This window comes from Typopeltis vanoorti, chromosome 1 (assembly GCF_054136105.1).
Source record: "Typopeltis vanoorti isolate ZY-2024b chromosome 1, IOZ_Tvanoo_1.0, whole genome shotgun sequence".
NCBI lineage: Eukaryota > Metazoa > Arthropoda > Arachnida > Uropygi > Thelyphonidae > Typopeltis > Typopeltis vanoorti.
The window spans coordinates 52699198-52717888 of record NC_143549.1 but is presented as its reverse complement, the minus strand read 5'-3'; the positions used below and the strand labels follow the sequence as shown (position 1 = coordinate 52717888).

At 39.5% G+C, this 18691-nt stretch overlaps 1 protein-coding gene across 4 annotated transcripts in view; it reads left to right on the top strand.

Moving 5' to 3' along the window:
- Positions 1 to 18691, top strand: part of LOC150109973 (2-oxoglutarate and iron-dependent oxygenase domain-containing protein 2-like) — a 202167-nt gene that overhangs the window by 23611 nt on the left and 159865 nt on the right. The gene's annotated exons all lie outside the window — the stretch shown is intronic.

Below are 18691 nucleotides of genomic sequence, written 5' to 3'. Positions count from 1 at the left end.
CCTTCACCAACTGTTATGTCTAAATCATATCATTTCTCCTGTCTATGAAGCTACTCAGAAGATATTTCACAGTCTTTTCTCATTTTCAGAAGAAAGTTTTTTCACTTGGTTATAAATTAAATTAAAATGTGCCAAGAAATCATATTCTTGTTTAATCCTTTATTCAAATGTAAGCAAACAATGTTTGCATGTGAAATATTTTCATAACTAGACTACATGTATATAGAGGCAAATAATTTCACATTATTTGCCTTAATATCCCATAATACAAAGCACACATCCTTTCAGGTGTGTATAATGCTGGGCTGTTCATGGGTACATGAAAAATAATCAGTAATGGTGGAAATGGCCTCATTCCCACTATTAAGATAAGCACTGAACAAAAGTGTCAGTATTTAAAAACAGCTATTTTAAAAACAAGGGGTACAATTTACAGAAATTGGTTTAAAAGGGGTACATAAGTGAATAAGGTTGGGAACCACTGCTCTAAAGGATCACTACTGACCTGAATCTTGCCAGGATAGGAAACTCAGTGGGGGGCTCCGCTCCGTGACATGCAAAGCTCTACCACCAAGTAGAACTGCTCTATTCCTCGGGAAGCAAGCAAGCCCAAAGACAAACATTATTAAATAATACAGTAGGAACTAGACCTAGAAGATATACCAAAGTTGAAGTAATGTAGAAATCATATATTTCCCATATACAAGTAGTAAAAAGGGATAACACCTTATTGTTAAAATACTCTGAATTAGAGCTAATTGTGCAAAGTTTTTTCATTTGGTTATAAATTAAATTCAAAATGGAAGAAGTTACATTCTTGTTTAACCACCTTACTGACCATTATGGATCAAATAAGCATCCTCATATACTTCGTATCCATCATATATTTCAATGTAATATCAATAGTATTACAATTTTAATATGCACTTCGCATCCATGATAACCTTGACTCAGTGTTTCCCAACGTGGGGCATATTCCCCATGGGGGGGGACAATTTGAATATTTTTGGGGTAATTAGAAAATGACATTGCATTTGCCACCTCATCACCGACCGATATACTCAAAAATCTCACCTTTGTCGGCGATAAATTGTCGATGTTGCAACCTGACTTTCCGAGAAAAAAAGCTGACATCACTAGTACAGCAGCAAACATAAATGCAGTATCAAGAACTCTTAGAAAAGCAAAAACAAAAAATCTATTAGAAATTTATTTAACATAAAAGGAACAATGGCATGGCTTTCTGACGAGACAGAAACGAAATACTGAAATTCAACTAGTTTTGCAAAAAAAATAATCATCATCATCATCATCATCATCAAATTCCTGCCATTTACCCTCAAGGGGTTACAGGATATGATAGTACTACATGTAAATGTACATCAATACTAACTTCCTATCTACAATTTTCCTCCAAATCAGTCTGTTACTTGCCAAGACTCCAACATTATCAGATCTTATATTTCTATCGTCTAAGGAACTTTGTACCGTATCAATCCACCTATATCTTGGTCTTCCTCTGAGTTGTTTTCCTACCAACCTGGCAGAGAACACTTGTTTTGCTAATCTTTCCTTGCCCATTCTGTTTAAGTGACCATACCACCTGAGATTAGCTCTGCTGATGCATTCCTGGATGCTGACAATGTCAAGTTCTTTCCAAATATCCTCGTTTTTAATATGATATTGCCATTGATACTATCTGTTCACAGCTATAATCTTTCTCAGGACTCTCATATCTGCGGTCTCTAGTCTTTGGTCAAGTGTTTTACTTCTGACCCAGCTCTCAGATCCATAAGTTAGAACTGGTTTGAACACTGTCTTGTATACAGCTAATTTAGTGTTCTGACTAATTTCTCTCTTATTCCATATGAATTTATTCAATTGACTTCCTACCATACCAGCTTTGTTGATTCTGTTGTCTATTTCCCTATTTAATTTACCATCTTCACTAAGAATTGTGCCTAAGTAGCTGAAATGTTTTACTTGTTCCACAGGTTCTCCATTCACAACGCAGTTGACATTTTCAACGATTCTACCTATTTTCATTGTCTTTGTCTTTTTATTGCTGACTTTCATACCATATCTATTACAACAGTTATTCAATTTAGTCAGAGAGGCTTGCAGACTTGTAACGGATTTATTTAGAAGTATAACATCATCTGCATAAAGCAAGACGCTGACATTAACATCTCCTATTTTGATATCATGTTTAATACCACTTTCCTTCATAATGTGATCCATATAGATAATGAATAACAGAGGGGATAATGTACATCCTTGTCTCACACCATATTTATCATTAAACCGTCTTCCTGTACTTACTTCAATTCTAACTGCTGACTTGCAACTCAAATAAAGACTAAGTATTGCTTGATATAATGCCCCATTGATAACTGGCGTATTGAATAGCTTTTCTCTTGGCACATTGTCATATGCCTTTTCCAGATCGACAAAACTTAAATACAGATCTTTGTTATATTCCAATGACTTCTCAACTATTTGTCATAAAGTGAATATCTGATCCTGACAGCCTCTATTTGGCCTGAATCTAGCTTGTTCTTCACCAAACTTTTCTTCCACAATTCTTCTCAACCGTTTCTCAAGTATACTTGCATAAATCTTACCAGGAACACTCAGTAGGGAAACCTCTCTAATTCTCACATTCAGTTTTATTTCTCTTTTTATATATGGGTACTATTAGAGATCTACTCCAATCATCGGGAATTCGTCCCTCCCCTGTGTCCAGGCCTTCTGAACTATGCAGTGCAGCCACTGTAAGACTTTTATACCACCATACTTCATCGTTTCTTGTTGAATATTATCTACTCCTGCTGACTTTCCACATGTCAAGCCTTTGATGACTTTTTCTACTTCAAATATGGATATGTATTCCTGTCTGTATGCCTGTAAGCCATTTCCTATATCATTTATATACTAATTAAACAACAATGGCCCAAGCACAGAGCCCTGAGGCACACCACTGGTCACCTGCCTCGTCCTGGACTCTGCTTCTCCATACATCACCTTCTGGTATCTCTCCCTGAGCCATTCTCCTATCCATATCACCAATTTAGTATCCATTCCCATCTGCTATAATTTGCGTAACAGTGTTCCATAGGATATCCTGTCAAAAGCCTTAGCAAAATCCAGATGTACCACTGTGTAGCCAGTTCCTTTGTCCAACTCAGATGTCATTCTATTATGAAAAGTTAATAAATTGCTAAGGCAGGATCTACCTTTAACAAAACCATGTTGGCCTCTATAGAGTATCATATCCTGATCCACCCATTCTTGAATTTTGTCTTTAACCAACTTTTCCAATACTTTTACCACTACTCCTGAGATGGTGATTGGTCTGTAATTAACTACCGCAGTTTTAGAGCCACCCTTATGCAAAGGAACCACTTTGCCTAACTTCCACTCCCTAGGGACTATACCAGAGTTCAAACTTAAATTAAATATCCAAGTAAGATGGGTTGACAATTCATTTGCACATTAATGCAACACCCGAGCAGATATTTCATCTTAGCCTACAGCAGTGTTTGCATTTAAATTTTGCAATATATTAAATACCTCTGATTTCTTAGCTTCAATTTTCACATTAGTTATTGCTACAGGTACAGAGATATCCTCACTTGGGTGATAGACTTTTGAAAAGTGATCACTCAGTAACTCGACTATTACATCTGATTTTGTCACATCAATACCATCAGCACCCACCAAAGTTATCCTTCAGAAGTCATTCTTCCTTTTACTTGCCACTTAGCGAAAGAACTCTTTGTGATTACCTTTGATTGATTTGGCTAAGATCTTCTCATAATCTGATTTAGATTTTCTTACTATGCTGGTAACCTTCCTAGCTTGAGCCTTGTACTGCGCATGGATGTACTGATCGCCTTTCTCCTTGTAAATTCTCTATAACATTTTCTTTTTTTTGCAGGTCAAGCTTGATGCTACTGCTCATCCATCCTGCTTTGTTTGACTTCCTGACCATGGGGACACAATCTGATATTGCTTTCCTCAGATACCCATTGATTTTATCCCATGCATTGCTAACATCTTTCCCCTGCAATATGTTCTGCCATGGGATGGCTGCAAGCTCAATCCGAAGCTTGTTATAATTGCCTAACCTGTAGTTCCGTAGACACCCCTTCTTAACAGAAAAATCCACAGATTTTGCAACCTCCCAAGTCAATACCACATGATCACTTTCACCAATTGGAGGTAACGAGGACACCTTATTTATGCATATATCCTCTGAACCAATAACTAGGTCCAACACTCTCACACCACGTGTCCCTTCAGTTATGTGCTGTTTCAAGTAATTATCTCGTAGAAGATGTATGAACTCCATTTCCTTTTTGCTACGTGATACTTGAGGGATAGGGCAGGTTCGAGGTTTAGAGGTGCAGGAGGAGAGTGTGTTCCAAATACTGAGTACTCTGGATGTTAGTAAAGCTGTGGGACTGGATGGTATTTCACCACGAGTTTTGAGAGAATGTGCTAGGGAACTGACAGTGCCTTTGACCCGGCTTTTCAATGAAGGTCTGGCTGCAGGAAAGATGCCCATGGAATGGAAGGAAGGTAAGATAGTGCCATTGCGTAAGGGCGGTAGCAGACTGGAAGTGTCTAATTATAGGCCAATTTGTGTGTCATCAGTAGTTAGTAAGATCTTGGAGAAAGTAGTGAGGGACCTTATACAGCATTGGGCAGATTAGGGTTATGTGATTTGTGAAAGTCAACATGGATTTGTGAAGGGGCACCCTTGTTTTAGCAATATATATGCTAGCCTTTTATAATAAAGTTACAAGAGCATTAGATGAGGGAAAGGCATATACTGCCAATTTCGTAGACTTAGCAAAGGCATTTGACAGGGTGCCACATGATAAGCTGATATTCAAGTTGTAGCACATGGGTCTGGATGTCAGATTGGTCAACTAGATTGAGAATTGGCTGTCCGATAGGTATCAGAGAGTTGTGTATGGTGGAGCAATATCAAAGAGGCAGAAGGTTACAAGTGGGATTCCACAGGGCTCAGTACTGGGACCTATATTGTTTAACTTTTATATCAGTGACATTGTCCGTGGATTGCAAGGGGATATTCAGTTGTTTGCGGATGATGCGGAGCTGGTATGTGTTATATCTTTTCTTTCTCTTAAGTGATATTTATTTATTTTATGTTTTATTATCTTAATTACTATCTTGTTATACACTTGTTTTGATATTATCTCTCATTCCTTTACTTAGTATTGTATCTTAGCTAAAATCTGTTCCTTCAGTGGCCTACCATTCCAATAGATCATGTGTGCAAATCCCACAAACAAAGAGATTGCCTTAGTTTAGGGCCAATTTTCCTTGGTTGGAATTCTGGAGTTAACTCATTTTCAGAATCAAGAAAAATTTATTTTTTGAAGCTGCACCATTCTAATTCCTATACAAGAGAAATGTCCTTCTCAGAGAGTTAACACGCAGATTGTCACACGATCTTGGAATCTAGTAATCAACAAGTCCTTAAATTACTTTCTTCAATTAGCAGTCGTACCCCCCCCCCCCCCATGCTTGAAATTTTTTTTTATTCAGGTTCTAATTTAAGCAAGCAGTGTATTACTTAGGTAAAGAAAACAAGAATGTTTATTCATTCTAAGGTATTGTACATAGTAATCAAAGTTATTCTAAACATAAAAATTTTGTTCCTTCAGGTAACGCCAATCTATCAGACAAGATCTAATTACAATTAAAGCGTTACACTAAAAGACTTCAGCAAATCAAATTGTCCTATTCTCGTTCACTTATCACAGCTATGCAAGTGAATAACTACTCAATATCCAAAGATTAGATTATGACACACCGAAAATGATTCAAAGACAATATCTGAATATACTTTTAGAATTACAACAATTTACCACAGGTTAAAGTACTAGAGTCCTGTCATATATTGGCAAGTCCTATCACTTATTACATTAGCACATTAACTCTTCCTAGCTCTGTTCACAGTTCAGTGGACAAGTAAAAGGTTTTACGTTACCGACCAAGTGGGACTAAGCAGGAATTTCCTCTCGATCAATCTTTGCTGACTCCTCTCGGCTAGTTTCCTCGATCTGCTACCTGTTGTCCTCCGATTTTGCCAACTGGTGATTACATTCATGAATCACTCCTGTGTTGATGATTGCGATACTACTCTGACAGATGGGTGCACGTGGTTCTGCATAAAGCTGCAGTATTCACTGGCTGTTTAGCTGTGCCACTGCTATGCCTGGACTAGACCATTACCTGACTGCGTGGCCATCGTTGACCATCCTTCTTCCCATCCACACGAATGACTACTACTGGAACCCAAAACCAAGGGGAGAGAGGCACGAACCAAGAAAAAAGTCCCGCCAAATCTTTTATATCACTCATGGCTGCTCTCCCTACTACGTCACTGATTGCTGACGGTACCTAAGCTTTTTGCACTCCGTGTTATCTTCTCTCCGATATGTCACCCACGTGGGTGCCTTGCACATGCCTCGGACTTTGCATCGCTGCTGTCCTAGGTTATGTCTATAAGCCAATTAAACTAATGTGAACTTTGCCCTAACTTTCTTGTTCCAATGTAACTTTTACAAAGACTTTTATGATTCTTGTCTGTTATTTACAGGACAGTTTACAATATAACACATACAAAATTTCATTAAGAAAGTATTATTACATTATTTAAAAAATCACTTACACCTATGTACAAGCACTTCTTTTGGGGAATTTTGGCATCTTAGTTAAATCCAAAATGAAATGCTTAATAATAAATTAAACCCTTCATTCCATATTTAACAGAAGGGTTATTAGTAATAGTGCAGATGTGATAGCCCTGCAAGAGGATTTGAATAAGCTATTGATAGATAGATGGGCAAATGAATGGGGGGTTTCAATTTAATGCAGCGAAATGTAAGGTCTTGAGGTTTGGGACACATCGATGGGATGCTGCATACTCTATGGGAGGAGTTAAACTGGAGGAAGTAGGGGAGACGAGATCTGGGGTTGATGATTGATAGAAACCTGAAATTTAGGGGACATATTGCAAAGGTAGTGAAGGTAACACAGAGGATTGCTGCAATAATGAGAAGGACACTAACCTGCAGAAATAAAAGGCTTATCATTCCATTGTATAAGACTCTGATCAGACCACACTTAGACTGTTGTTCTCAGATCTGATCCCCAGGATTTGAAGGGGATAAATTAACTGTGGAAAGGGTACAGAGGCAGATAACAAAGATGGTTTCAGGACTGTACAATGTTAGTTATGAGGATCGGCTGGTGGAGAGTGGACTGCAAAGTTTTGTGGATAGAAGGAGAGGTGATATGATTGAGACTTTTAAACTGTTGAGAGGTAGTTACAGGGTTGACACTGGAAAGTTCTTTCTCTTGGTTGAACAGCGGGAAGGAGTGATGACAAGAGGCCATCCCTGGAAGTTATGAAAGGAAACTGTGAGAAAGAGGGTGAGGATTGGTTTCTTTGCATGGAGGGTGATTGAACCATGGAATGCATTGCCTTATAGAGTGAGAACGGTCAATGCCTTTAAGGAGTGGTATGATAGACTTTGTGTTTCCTAGGAGGGACCTCCCTCGATGAATCTTGATAGACTTGTGTTTCTTAGAAAGGACCCCCCCATGATGAGTTCTGACTCCAAGGAGGCCTGAATAATAATAATACTTACTCCATACTTCAAGGATATCTTTTTCTCCCATTTTCTTGTGATCTTTATCATCTCTAAATTTTACAGAACTCTTTCCTCCATTTCTAAGTTTCTTCAACAACCTGCAGAATATTTTGCCACCTTCTTGATATTTATTTTCTACGTTCTTGTCAAAGTCCTCCCATGACTCTTGTTTAGCTAGTTTTACACAGTGTTTAGCTTTCTTACATTTGTCTCTGTATTCTCTAAGAGCACAAGCTGACTTTTTTGCCAGAAATTTTTGATATGCTTTCTTCTTTTCCTTCACTGCCTCTTTAACTTCTTGTCTCCACAATGGAGTTCTGATTTTTCTATCCTTGCAGACAACTTCACCACATGCTTCTCTGGCTGCATCAATCAGGGTTTTCTTCGAGGCTTGCCACGGAATCTCCAAGATTTGGTTCCTGTTCTCAAACTCTTTCATTTTTTCTTTAATAATCTTTGTGTATTTTAGCCTACAGTTCACATCTGAGAGAGCTGCTCAACTTTTATACGCTTTAAAACTTTCTTTTCAATATGAAATTCAATTTTATCCTGCTCAAGATTAAATAGTGATCACTTCCAATTTCAAATCCTCCTTACACTCTGGTGTCCTGCACCAGTGGGAAATATCACTATCAACAATAACATAGTCAATGAGACTTTTCTTATTCCTTGCCTCTTCTCTCCATGTGAATTTCTGCATATTTTTATGTTGGAACATGGTGTTAGTAATAACCAGTCCATGTTCTAAGCAGAAATCCAACAGGTATTTGCCATTATTATTAGCTTTTCTCTTTTCTCCCAATTTTCCTAAACTATTTTTGTGTATGGTTGTGCGATATCCAGGAAAAGGTAAGTCACTAGTGGAGTGCCTCAGGGATCTGTTTTAGGGCCATTACTGTTTAACTTGTATATTAATGATATTGGCGAAGATTTGGATAGAGATATTCAGTTGTTTACAGATGATGCAAAGTTGGGATGAATCAAAAAGAGTAGTGAAGATGTTGTGGCTTTACCAGAAGATTTGAATAAATTGAGTGATTGGGCATGGGAATTGGGATGTGAGTTCAGTGTTGCAAAATGTAAAGTTTTAAAATTTCGAAAACAAAGATGGGATGCAGAATTTATGCTTGGTGAGAGTATATTGTTGGAGGTAGAGGAAATTAGAGATCTTGGAGTGATAGTGGATAAGGATCTAAAATTTAGGGGACACATCACCAAAATTGTGAAGACAACACAAAGACTTCTGGGAAGGATGCAGAGGACACTGATATGTAGAAGTAGGGAGATTCTTGTTCTGTTGTATAAAGCTTTGATAAGGCTACACATGGACTATTGTGCCCAGATTTGGTCACTGGGTTTTCAGAAGGATGAAGATATGTTGGAAAGGGTCCAAAAGCGACTGACTAAGGTAGTTTCTGACCTCTGGAATGTTGAGTATGAGGAAAGATTGAGAAGATGTAAATTGCAGAGTCTGGTGTAGAGGAGGACGAGGGGAGATATGATAGAGACCTATAAGTTGGTAAGAGTTTGTTATAAAATCAATGGTGGAGAAGTTCTACAGAGAATAGTGGGAGATCAGGGGAGAACCAGGGGACATTCCTGGAAACTATATAAAGAGGGTGTGAGTAGGGGAGTGAGAGGCAGGTTTTTTTGTGCAGAGTTGTGAATGATTGGAATGCCTTGCCTGAGAGTGTGGTGTCTGCAAGGAGTTTGAGTATGTTTAAGACAGTATGATGAGATGTGTGTGTGTGTGATAAAAGGACCTCCCAGATGAGTCTTTGACTCCATGAGGTCTTGGGGTAATAATAATAATAATTTTTGTATATCTGACAATCATTTCCTACTCTGCTATTTAGATCCCCAACAAGGACCAACTTTTCCTTTTTCATTGTGTCAGTTGATTTCTCTAAAGCCTCAAAAAATTCCTCCACTTCTACCTTCTGTGGGACCATAGCCAGAAATAAGTCTCATTGTCCAGTTTCCCATTCTGATATTTTCCCACATCACTCTACTTGAGACTGCTTGCCATTCAAGAAGATTAGCCTCGTATTTAGTGTTGAATACTATGGCTACTCCTTCTTTCCCTTGATTGTCATTGCCTGAATATAACATTTTGTATTTATTGCTCAGAAAGATCTCACCAGTTTTTGTCTCAGTTACCCTTATTATGTCAATCTGGTACTTATCTAATTCCTCAGCTAGCTCCATGTCTTTGCTATTCAGGCTTCTTATGTTGATAGTACCAATCTTTAACTCTGGTGATGTTGAGTTGGGGTGTGTTTTCAGATTTGTTCCAGTAGCTGACATTTCGCTGTTTGCCCTGCTTCCCTGGCGAAAACAATGGGAGCCTTGTTTAACCGGGTGATGCCCCAGCCAGTATGAAATTTTGTCATGTTGTACCATCATTTTGTATTTTGGTTTAAGCCAAAAAGAATACAATTTGGTCGGCTAAATCCCAAACTGCCAGCCTATCCTCGTTCGTTCAGTATCCAATTAGATACCCAACAGGGTGTGCCATGAGTAGGTGAGGATCGGACATTAGGTCAGAAGTCCTGGTCAGTTCTCCACATTCCTTTAAAGGCTATCATATTAAGTTGGATTTTATTTTCCCGAGTTCAATTCAATTTATGTTTTATAATATAAAAAGTGTAATATAAAATTTATATTCATTGAAGAAAGTCAAATTAAAAACAGTTTTACCTGTTTTCCTTTTTTATTTAAAGTACATATATATTATATTATAAGACCTGGGAGGTGGCTAAAGGTGTGGAATTTTCGATTAAGACACGGTATATGTGGAATTACCGTGCTGGCAAGTATGACAAGCTTAGGAGATTGCTTGGATCAGTGCCATGGCATGTACAACTGCAAGGGCTGGACGTCGATAGAGCATGGGACGTGGTCAAGGAGCATTTACAGGAGGTAATGGCTGATTGTATACCTAGGGTCCGAATAGTAAAACAAGTAGGGGTTAAATGGATGAATAACACCATTAAGCTTGAGCTGCAAAAAAAGAAACAACTGTGGAGGGAATTTAAAGAAAGGGGTGACCTGCAGGCACACGAACGGTATAAAGTGCAGGCCAGAAAGGTAACGAGTGTGGTAAAAAAAGCAAAAGCGGATTATGAAAGGAAACTAGCTTTGCAAGCAAAAGAGAATCCAAAACAGTTCTTTTAATATGCTGCAAGCAAGAAAAAAACTGTACACGGCAAAATGATTTTAAGGAATGATGATGGTAAGGAGGTCACTAAATCAGTCAATATAGTGGAGTTACTGAGCACGCACTTTGCAAAAGCATATCCAGGTGGTGACATTGAAAAAGTGAAGGAACCATTAGTTTATACGGGAATAGTGATGAATGAAGTGGAGGTGACTAGTTTATTACAGAACCTTAATGTGAACACATCTGTGGGATTGGATGGTATACCGGCACGGGTCTTGCGTGAAGTGGCTAAAGAATTATCAATGCCCTTGACCATGTTGTTTAATCTGAGTCTCAGGTCTGGCTTAGTCCCGAAGGTGTGGAAAGAGGGGAAAATAGTTTCACTGCATAAAGGAGGATCCAAGACTACGGTTGCAAATTACCGACCGATCAGCATATCAGGAGTCGTTGTCAAGGTCTTAGAGAAAGTAGTCAAGGGAAAAATACAGGAATGGATTGATGAAAACGAGATACTGTACAGGGGACAGCAAGGCTTTGTGAAGGGTAGATCATGCTTCAGTAACTTGCTCAAGTTTTATAACAAGGTGACGGCTGAACTGGATAAGGGAAATGGATTTACAGTGATACTGCTGGACCTGGCAAAGGCGTTTGACAGGATACCACATGGAATACTAATCCGTAAACTACAACATATGGGAATGGATATAGGGTTGGTGAGATAGATAGGTGGTTGGTTGATGGAGAGATATCAAAGAGTAGTTTATTCAGGAGTAGAGTCCAAAAGACGGCCTGTGACTAGTGGTGTGCCGCAGGGTTCTGTTCTTGGACCACTGCTGTTTAATCTGTTCATTAACGATATAGGGAAGGATCTAAGTGGAACAATTCATTTGTTCACTGATGATGCAAAGTTGGGTAGGGCAATAGTGAATGCAGAAGATGTCAAAGTCTTGCAGGATGACTTAGATAGATTGAAGTTCTGGGCTAAGGAGAATGGATGTCAATTTAATGTGACAAAATGTAAGGTTATACATTTTGTGGTGAAAAGATTAGCAGCAGTATACCACATTGGTGGAACTGTACTCCAAGAGATTGATGAGTCCAGGGACTTGGGAGTGTTGGTGGATAAGGAGATGAAGTTTAGGGGGCACACTGCAAAAGTAGCTAAATCAGCTCATCAACTCACTTGGTTGTTGAAAAATACCTTGACCAGCAGAGACAAGCAAGTTATTGTACCTCTGTACCGAGCCTTGATAAGACCTCATCTCGATTACTGTGCCCAGATTTGGTCACCTCGGTTCCTTCTGGATGGGGAGGAGGTGGAGAGGATCCAGAGGCGAGTGACTAAGATGATAACAGGTCTATGGAATGAACCATATGAGAACAGGTTGAAGATTTGTGGGTTGCAGAAACTAGTTGATAGGCGGAGAAGGGGAGATATGATTGAGACATTCAAATTGCTAAAGGGATTCTATAGGATTAATTCAGAGGATATTTTTGAGATCAGGACTGGTGGTGGGAGAACTAGGGGACACCTATGGAAGCTGGGCAAGAGTGTGGTTAGCAGGGGTGTTAGAGCTGGGTTCTTTACTTTTAGAGTGGTAAATGAGTGGAATAAGCTGCCAGAGTCTGTTGTGGGTGCTATGACGGTGAACGAGTTCAAGACAAGGTATGATAGATACTGTGAGAATGTAATCGCATAGTTGTGTGGACATGATGTTTAGGGCCTCCCTCGATGAGTCTAAGGACTCCTGGAGTCGCCCGAAATAATAATAATAATAATAATTATACTTTTTCAGAACTTGGCTGACAATTATGCTAGGGGGGGGGGCATAAAAATCTTTGAGGCGTTGAGGTGGAGCATGATCCAAAAAACGTTAGGAAACACTACCTTGACATCTATAGGCATCTTGGCTGGTACCGTGGTTAATCCTTTATCCAATAAGCAGACGAAGTCTGAATGAATTGACTGGGAAATGTATACCAAAATATAGGACTTCTACATTACTTCAACTTGGTATCTCTTTTGGGTCCAGCTCTCACTGATGCGACTTGAGTAAAAGTCAAACCAGTCTGGGTAGTGGCCCTTCCCATAATGCATAGCATGATACACACTCAAAATGATGTGTGCTTTGCATTTTAGGATGCTGAGGGAATTAATGTGAAATCATTTGCTTCTATATAAAAAGCATAGTTGTGAAAATTGTTATTATTATTATCCTAAGACGCCCCCCCCATAGAGTCTCCGTTATTATTATTATTATTATTATTACGGGCAACTCCAGGGAGTCATTAGACTCATCGAGGGAGGCCCCAAATCATTTTCATCACAACTATTCGACATTCATACAGTATCTATCATACCTCGCCTTAAACTCATTCACTGTCACAGCATCCACCACAGACTCAGGGAGCGCATTCCACTCATTCACTACTCTAAAAGTAAAGAACCCAGCTCTAACACCTTTACTAACCACACTTTTGCCCAGTTTCCATGGATGTCCCCTAGTCCTCCCACAACCAGCCCTGTTCTCAAAAATATCTTCTGAATTAATTTTATAGAAACCCTTCAGTAATTTGAATGTCTCAATCATATCTCCCCTCCTCCGCCTATCAACCAATTTTTGCAACCCACAAATCCTCAACCTGTTCTCATACGGTTCATTCCACAGACCTGCTATCATCTTGGTCACTCGCCTCTGGATCCTCTCCACCTCCTCCCCATCAAGAAGAAACCTAGGTGACCAAATCTGAGCACAGTAGTCGAGATGAGGTCTTATCAAGGCTCGATACAGAGGAACAATAACCTGCTTGTCTCTGCTTGTCAACGTATTCTTCAGCAACCAAGTGATTTGATGAGCTGATTTGGCCACTTTTGCAATGTGTCCCCTAAATTTCAATTCCTTATCCACCAACACTCCTAAATCTCGTGCCTCATCAATTTCCTGGAGCACGGTTCCACCAATGCAGTAAACTGCCTCCCATCTTTTCACCCCAAAATGCATAACCTTACATTTTGCCACATTAAATTGACATCCATTCTCCCTAGCCCAGACCTCCAATCTATCCAAATCATCCTGCAAAATTTTGACGTCATCTGCATTCACTATTGCCCTACCCAACTTCGCATCATCCGCAAACAAATGAACTGTTCCTCTCAGATCCTTTCCTATATCATTTATGAACAAATTAAACAGCAGTGGTCCAAGAACAGATCCTTGTGGTACACCACTAGTCACAGGCCGTCTAGTGGACTCTACTCCTGAGTAAACCACTCTCTGATATCTCTCCGTCAACCACCCTCCTATCCATCTCACCAACCCTATGTCCATTCCCATATGCTGCAATTTACTGATTAGAATTCCATGTGGTATCCTGTCAAAGGCCTTAGCAAGGTCCAGCAGAATCACTGTAAACCCATTACCCTTATCCAGTTCAGCCGTCACTGTGTTATAATACGTGAGCAAGTTACTGAGGCATGACCTACCCTTCACAAAACCATGCTGTCCCCGATACAGTATCCCATTTTCTTCTATCCAATCTTGTATTTTCCTCTTGACTATTTTCTCTAAGACCTTGATAATGATTCCTGTTATGCTGATTGGCCGGTAATTTTCAACAGCAGCCTTGGAACCACCTTTGTGCAGTGGAACTATTTTCCCCTCTTTCCACCCCCTTGGGACTGACCCAGTCCTGAGGCTCAAATTAAACATAATGGTCAAGGGCACTGACAATTCTTTGGCCGCTTCACGTACGACACGAGCTGGTATACCATCCAATCCCACAGATGTATTGACATTGAGGTTCTGTAATAGACTAGTTACCTCTACCTCATTCATCACAATTCCAGTATAAGCTGTTGGTTCCTCCATTTCCGCAAAGCCACCACCTGGATGATATACTCTTGCAAAGTGCTTGCTCAGTAATTCCACAACATCGACTGATTCAGTTACCTCCCTACCCTCAGCATTTTTTAAGATCATTCTACCATGAGCATTTTTCCTTTTACTTGCAACATATTGAAAAAACTGTTTGGGATTCTCTTTAGCCTGCATGGCCAATTTCCTTTCGTAATCTGCTTTTGCTTTTCTTACCACCCTTGTTACCATCCTGGCCTGAGCTTTATACTGTTCATGCACCTGATGGTCACCCTTCTCCTTAAATTCCCTCCACAATTTTTTCTTTTTTTGCAGCTCAAGCTTAATAGTGTTATTCATCCATTTAACCCCTACCTGATTTATTATTCGGACTCTTGGTATACAGTCAACCATTGCCTCCTGCAAACAGTTCTTAACCACCTCCCATGCACCATCAACATCCAGCCCTTGCAGTTTTACATGCCATGGCATTGAGCCAAGCACACACCTAAGCTTGTCATACTTACCAGCCCGGTGATTCCACATATACCCTGTCTTAATTGTAAATTCGACTCCTTTAGCCACCTCCCAAGTCATGACCTTATGGTCACTCTCACCAATTGGTGGCAACATGGTCATGTTCGTTACAGCTACATTCTCAGTTGCAATTACTAGGTCCAGCACTCTCTGCCCCCTGGTATTTTCCAATACATGTTGCCGTAGATAGTTGTCCCTTAATAACTGCATAAAATCCAATTCCTTCCTCCCATGTGCCCTCTCCTCTTTCCAGTCAATGTTACCATAATTGAAATCACCCATAATAATTACCCTCCTTCCATTCATTTCTTCTATTTGCTTATGCATACTATTCCCACCATCCACTCCATCACCCGGTCTATAGCAGCACCCAATTGTATATTTTGTTCTGCTAGATTGTATCTCACACCAAACAGCCTCAAATGTGCTTTTTTCCCCATCCTGCAGTTCAACTTCTATACTCCTTGGCTGAAGCTCATCAGCTATCATCAATAACACTCCTCCCCCCTTTTTATTCACCCTGTCACTCCTGAACACGCTATACCCATCGCATTCAATCCCACTAGCTTTATCATCTTCTGTCAGCCATGTTTCACTAATACCGACAACCTGTGGCCTGGAAGTGCCAACCATGGCCAAAAACTCTTCCTTCTTGTTCCTAATACTCCTGGCATTAGTGTACATGAATCGCAGAAGCCCATTTGTCCCATCCCTACTTTGATTCCTTATACTAATTATCCCATTCTGATTTGTTGTCCGTCGTACTCGCCCGGGCGTAATATACTCATTCATACACTTAACTGCCCCCCCTAAAGTCTGCATATCTACTCCCCCCCCTCTTAATAAATCTAGTTTCCCTGAGTCTGTACATCCACTTCCACATCATTCATCAACACTCTTTCAAGTCTCCGTACACCAACTCCATTCAAATGTAACCCATCCATCTTATATAAGTCCTTTCGCCCATCGAACTCATTCCACACATCCACAAATTCCACACCACTCTCCATGCATAACCCACGCATAAAGTCATTGGCAATTATGGCCCTCCTTCTAAACACTTCGCTGTCATACCGCGGTAAGATACTCACCATCCTAACTCTCTCACTCTTCTCTTTTGCTACCTCAAACAACTCCCTCACATCCTCTATCATTTCCATTTTGTCCTCTTTCAAATCATTCGTTCCTGCCACTATTATCATCTCTTTCACCCTCTGTTTTTGCAGTCGAATAGATTCGCTAAGGAACCTCCTAGATGAGTCTGTGAGACTCATCTAGGAGGTTCCTTTTGTCATACACACAGCTCATCATACTGTGCCTTAAACAGATTCAAATCCTCTGAAGGCACCACATTCTCAGGCAATGCATTCCAATCATTCACAACTCTCCATTCATAAAAACCTGCACTCCATTATACATCATTCTTATACAGCTTCCACAGATGACCTCTTGTTCTTCCCAATCTCCCACCATTTTATGAAACCTCTCCAACATTAATCCTGTAACAATCCCTTACTAACTTGTTAATTTCTATCATATTGTCCCTCTTCCTCCTGTCCCCTAGACTCTGCAAATTGCATTGTCTCAACCATTCTTCATATTCAGCATTTCAGAGATCAAACTATTTTGTCAATTGCCGACACTACTCCAACATCTCTTCATCCTTTTGAAAACCAGGTAACCAGATCTGTGCACAGTAGCCCATATGTGGCCTAATCAGAGCCTTAAACACTGTAACCAGAATCTCCTAACTTCTACAAGTCAAGTGTTCTCTAAATTTTAGATCTTTATCCACCATCACCTCAAGATCTCTTATTTCCTCCACCTCCAACAATATATCCCCACCAAGAGTAAATTTTACGTCCTATCTTTATTTTACATTTTACAACATTGAACTGGCATCCTAACCTCCTGTGCTCATTTACTCAATCTGTTCAAATCTTCTAAATTGTAAGGCAACAACATTTGCTTTAATCTTCATAGGTCATTCTAACTTTGCATCATCATCATCATCATCTGTAAACAACTGAATATCTCCATCCAACATACAGGTTAGACAACAGTGGCCCTAAAATGGACCCCTTGAGGCACACAGTAGTGACTTTCATCTTCTGGGATATTGCTCCTCCATACACATCTTGTTTGATACCTATCAGACAGCCAATCTCCAATCCAGTGCACTAGTCTAATAGTGCACCGGATAGTTTGACTATCAACTTATCATGCAGTAATCTATCAAAAGCCTTTACAAAGTCTAAGTATATGCAGTCCATCAAAGATAATACCATTGTTGTCAACTTGCACAAATGTATTGTAATGTTAATAATGTTAATAACTGTATTGTAATAAGTAAAGTGGGAATGGTTGGCTGATTGGTTAGCATATCCACTCTCCAGCCAAGAGGCTGCGGTTTCGAATTCCCACGTAGGGATGGGTGTTTGTGACACTTTCCCAATATGGACTGGGTCACCATGGGAGTAGTAGACCCAAAACCTCCCTCAATGAGAGAGCCTTCATCCTCCAGTGGGTACAAAAATAGGCTGTTCATTTTTTTTACAGGCCTGGTTGGCTGAGTGGTTAGTGTATCTGCTCTCCTGCCAAAAGGCTGCTGATTCAAATCCTGCCATGGGCATGGATGTTTGTGATTGTCTGTGAAAATACTAGTGGTAGATGGTGCTGGTGTAGTTGGTAGGTTGGGTTGTGGAAACAGAGTTGTAAAGTAGTGCCCTCCCTTGATGAGTCTTTGGACTCCCTGGAGGTGTCACGTAATAATAATAATAATAATTACTCATGTGATCTCCCTTTAGCAAATCCATGCTGTCCATCAAAAATATAATTGTTGTCAATTTCATGTGCAAACTTTGTCTGCTTACACTTGGATAAAGGATTAAACAAGAATATAATTTCTTGACATTTTTAATTTAATTTTTCTCATGTTCAGTAGTCCAGAGAACTCACACTGAGAAGTCATTCTTCTCTAGATCCTTTTCAAATCATCTCCTTGAAAACAAGGTGAATAAATTTCTGCACTGTACTCTAACATGGTTTGATCAAGTCTGTGTACAGTGAAACTGTATATAACCTTTTTGTTTAGTCATATACATTTATTGAGTGCAATAATTTTTGTTTTTGAAGAACAAAAGTTCATGTCTGATTAACAGAAGATTTGTTTTGTAATGGTGTAAGTTGCTAGCAACTTACGCCATTACAAATTACTATACTCGAATTCAGAAATGTCACATTGTTAGCCCATCATCTGTTTACTTACAAACTCATACTGTTCCTCAATATCTACATTCTTTATACTGTCTAGAACAGGCATATGATACTAACAAAGCTATGATTTATTGAGTGCAATAATTTTTGTTTTTGAAGAACAAAAGTTCATATCTGATTAAAGAAGATTTGTTTTGTAATGGTGTAAGTTGCTAGCAACTTACGCC